Genomic DNA, 5,002 nt, shown 5'->3' on the forward strand with positions numbered 1-5,002 from the left:
GCGAGGCTAGATGACATGAAATGAGGAAAGCATAGGTGGAAAAAGTTTGTGCATCAAGAAAGGGGTAAGGGGAAGGCAGAAAGAGTTTCTACAGACGGAAAAAGTTAGAAAATGAAGTGTATTTTCTGGAATAATGAATCGTCGTTCGAATGGCATTCTGAGGGATGTTTGAACTTTAATTTCACAGAATTGGCAAGTTCATCCGGGCTAAGTATTGTTAAAGGGGAAAGTTTTCGTGGAGACTGAGAAGAATGATTTCTATATTAAATATATTAACTCTTTATACCATAATTAAATGTTTAATTTTTTTTTTATTTCAATAAGAAATTTATTATAAAGTTTATTATTTTTATATATTTTTTATATATTATTATATATATTATTTTATATATTTTTATATATTATTTTTATATATTTAATTCCAATATATTTTTCAATTTGATTACTTTTATATTTTTGTATATTGAAAAAAGTATAATAAATTTATTTTTATCTTGATCTTGATCTTGATTGATAATGATATAAATTGATCAATGATTATATTTCATTATTTATTTTATTAAAAATTTTATAACTTAGAATAATTTTATTTATTTCATATATTCACTCTGAACATTTTTCAGAAACGTTTCAATAAAACTATGAAAAATTTTTAATATATAAAAAAGAATAATAATAAAAGAATTATTCTAACGAAATGTCACATAAAAATATAAAGATTCTATTCATTATTAACAACAATTTATAATTAATTTCGTAATATTTTATTTTTAATATGAATTTCTCACCCATGTACGATTCACAGGATTAATATCTCTTTCAATTTGAATAAATTCTGCACGCTCGAAGATGAATCGTTACTATTTCAATAATTCAGCTTTCAACCCGTCGCTGGCTGACCTTAAAATGTTAACCATCACTAGCGGCAGTCTGACACGAGGCGTACCGCGACTACTCAGATCGTTCGATAGAGCGTCGACCTTTATTACTGACAGACACGTCTAGTAGTGAAGCGTCGCATTAGTCAGCTGGAAGAACTTGGAGCAAACAGAAGGATAATAAATACTATGTGCCACTTGTTGCTCTTATTTCATGAGAATCGAAGATATTTCAAGTTTTTGAAAACCTGGGAAATGTTATATAGATTCACATGAATATTGATGTAAGAAATAAACTAATTTTTTCTATATAATAATTTTATTAATGAATGAATCAATGAAAAATCATTATCAATGGAATTTTAACTTAAATCTGATTTTAATGCGCAATTTTAGATCAAATTTAAAAATTATTCAAACATAATTTTACATATCACAATTGTGTCTGAGTTAAATCTAATTTAAATTTAATATATGTAATGTGATAATTCAAATTTAATATTCTACTTCAAATCAAAGATTCTGGCCACATTTTAAGTTTAACACTCTAACTTAACTAAAGGTATATTATTATAACATAGATTTAACTTTCTAGTTAAAATATAATAATAAAATTATTATATAAAATATTTTAATCATGATAAAAGTACAAATCAAAATTAATCTAAGTCAAATTGAAGTTGAATTAACTTACCCTATAAATCTAACGTTTAAGAGAATTATAATATTGATCAAATTATCATTCATATTAAATACATATTTTAATCGTGTTCAAAATTTTAACTTAATAAACTTATTTCCCCAATACTTCTTAAATAAACCTAAAATTAAATGTTCAAAAGTTCAAAATCTAACTTATATTAAATTTTAATTCCATTTAAATCTAGTTTATATAATCCTATATACTATAATCCTATCTTACCGACATTTATAATAAGAAATTTTAAATTTTTCGAAAACCAAAGTTTCGAGTTTCTCGTTTAATCTTCAACTTGAGAAGGAAATTAGATGAGAAATGTGAATCTCGCACGATGAAATCGGTATGGAGATAACGGGGCTCGTTAGTCGTTGCTAATTTTCAGGGACCAAGCGAAACGAGCCCAGCATTTCAGGACAGGTTGGTAATGGACTCGTCTCGGTGCACTTCCGGTTATTATCGGGCTTCCTGCGCATTCGAGGCCAGGATCGTGGTTATCTCGATTTCTACAATTGTCGATACTCCTCTTCTTCCATTCATTTTCCGTTACTTTTACGTGAATTTCTGAATTTCAAAGCCCGGTTAATCTACTCTATTCTTCGATATCATTCTAATTTCAGTTGTTACCATCCATCTAACTATGCTTCCTTTCATGTATTATTTTGTATTCGAATAATTCCACAGAATTTTATTTTTACTCTGTTCTTCGAAATTTATTTCTTCGAAGTAGTTTAATCGTAATGAAACGAACATTTCGTGGAAAAATTTATTTTAACCTGCAAATAAAAATTACGTTAAACCTAACCTTCAATAACATAATAACATAAACGAGTAATGCTTCGAGTTAACATTTTTAGAAAATATCTAATTCTTAAAAAGCATATAACATAAAATACATATAATTCTATTATAAAATAGTTACCAAAAATTTTCTAATCTAATCAAAAAAAGTTTAAATTTAATAAAAAATGTAAAATTTCATATATATAGATATTTCATTATCTATATATATTATAATCAAACATAATCTTAATTAAATATTATGATACATTTAATACAATTAAATACACTCATAATCACAATTTTTTTAAATCAATTTTCTTAAATTCACTCATTACAGTAAAAAGTTCGATGAGATAACCTATATCAAGAAATTTATGTGGAACGGATAATTAATTTGTCGCTCAGTGATGGCTATACCTATGCGATTTCCTCTATTAAACAATGGAACGGTTTATTATCGTTGGTTGGCGCCATTGTCCTCTTAGATTTCGATAAATCAATCGTTCTATTGATCGAACAGGTGCGATCGGAATTAGACGCGTTCGTGATCGTAAATTACGTTGATCCGTTTACGATCCGTGACGCTAGAATTTGTCGCTACGAGATGCATAATTTCGCCTATGAGCGCCATCTACTGTGAAAATCTAACCTCAAACCAATCGCTTCCCTCTCATCCGAATCGTTTGATTCGAATTAGAAATAACTTCACGTTAGTGAAGTGATCATCGATGTACTTAACCTATAAATTAATATTTATATTTTCTTTGCAAATATGTGTAATAAATAATTGAAAAGAAAATTTAATCCAGATCTGGCACAAAATTTGGAGAATTTTGCTGATAAAATTTTGTAAGAAAAATAATTTTTTGAATATCAATTAATAATTTTTAATATGTAGTTTTTAAATATATTCTTTTTTAATCTTTTGTAATATTTGTTATTTTATGTCTAATTATAAGTTTTGTAGATACTTATATAATATAATATATATAATATAATATAACTGTATAAGATCTGTCTCTCTCGATCAAGTTTCTAAAAAGTTAATAAAATTTAATCATTGTTCCAAAGCTAATTACAGATTCACATCTGTTCGCTTTATAGGTTCATCCTCTCTGCTTATAAAACTTATTACATTAAATTTTTACGAAACTGCTTACATGTTTCGACATCATTCAGTTTTACGATCCGAAATAAAAAAATTCTTTATTAAAATCCATTCATTTTATCTTTTACAACCTCCAAATCACTATATTATTTCTCCACTCAAGTATACTTTGCATTAATTACAAAAAATGATGCAAATTCGTAAATAGATCAATCCTTCTCTTTTAATCAGATTACTTCTACCATCCTAACGATCCACCAATCCAATAGCTTATTACAATCGTTTCGAAACTTTTCTCAAGCATTCTCGTAATTTTTAACTTTCCCCTCTTTCCCTCGAAATATCGTCTCGAAACAAGTGATCGATTCTTTTTGAGCATCTCGTACTGACTTTTGTATGTAAATATTAAAATAGTGGTTGAAAAAAATTGTGTCTGAAATAACAGGAATGACGTCTTAATTGGATTTCGCGAGAGTAATCGCGAAACTTTTCTTCCAAGAGGAATAAAGTGTGGTGGAATATCTTGAGCCACGCCGAGGGACATTATTTATCCTTTAATTTTTAGCTTGAGAAACAACTTATAGTTTGTTTCAACTGTTTTGAACTGTTATCCTATCTTTTTTTTTTTAAAGTGGCAAATCGTTGTAGCATTTGTTGTAGAATTTATTGCTATGATTTTATCAATCTCTCGAATATAAATCATAAAATTTTAGACCATTCGTAAATCATAAAAAAAGATGCATGGCAGGAATATGAAACACTGAAGTTAAGTGAGGTTAGGTTAGATTTAAAGATGATAAAAATACGAGACAATATAGATTTTGACCCATACTGATATATTGTAATAAAATCTTTGACAATATACGAAACTTAAGCGAAATGCTTTTGTTTTTTTTTTTTTTTTTAATAAAACAAACAAAATATCAATTTAAAAAATGTTACATAAAAACATTTATTTGAGGAAGAAATTGCATTTGTGATACCAATTCAAGAGTCAATAGAAACATGAAACGTATCGTATTACCAATTACAATAGAATCATAATGTAAGAATTTAAATAAAGAAGAATCCCCATTAAAACCCTCAAAAAAAAAAACCAATATAAATTCAAACTGGATCCAACTTCCTCTTGGATTTCACGCAAGATCGACTTGGAAAAGCATCCCCCAATTGCGAAGCATCGTCGAAGGATCATAAAAAACTGAACGAAAGAGAAAGAGAGAGGAGGAAAAGAAAAAGAAGAAGAAGAAGAAGACAGTGGAAAAGAAAATCTAAAGAAAAGAGGATCACAGAGGGATGCTCTGTGTATATCCTGGCGGACTTAAATTACATCCTTTATACACGGGAGAAGCTTTCGACGAGGATATTCACCAGCAACCGAAGAGGGTGGATCTCAAGCCGAGTAATATCGCCGCCAGGATCTCTTTCGATTGCCCTTCCTCTGCATTTCGCAACCGAAGGTTTCTTGTGTTCTACGAGAGAGAGAGAGAGAGAGAGAGAGAGAGAGAGAGAGAGAGAGAGAGAGAGAGAGAGAGA

At 28.5% G+C, this 5,002-nt stretch overlaps 1 protein-coding gene and 1 long non-coding RNA gene across 4 annotated transcripts in view; both read right to left on the minus strand.

Annotated features, from left to right (window-relative positions):
* LOC102679605 (alpha-mannosidase 2) overlaps positions 1-5,002 on the minus strand; it is a 78,773-nt gene that overhangs the window by 9,990 nt on the left and 63,781 nt on the right. The gene's annotated exons all lie outside the window — the stretch shown is intronic.
* On the minus strand, positions 712-3,166 carry LOC116185082. Its single transcript, XR_004149838.1, has 3 exons — positions 2,776-3,166; positions 1,573-2,351; positions 712-1,126 (listed from the first exon to the last, which is right to left on the minus strand). It is a non-coding gene; the product is annotated as an uncharacterized LOC116185082 (long non-coding RNA).

Source organism: Apis dorsata, unplaced genomic scaffold (assembly GCF_000469605.1).
Source record: "Apis dorsata unplaced genomic scaffold, Apis dorsata 1.3 scaffold_5, whole genome shotgun sequence".
In the NCBI taxonomy this organism is placed as follows: domain Eukaryota; kingdom Metazoa; phylum Arthropoda; class Insecta; order Hymenoptera; family Apidae; genus Apis; species Apis dorsata.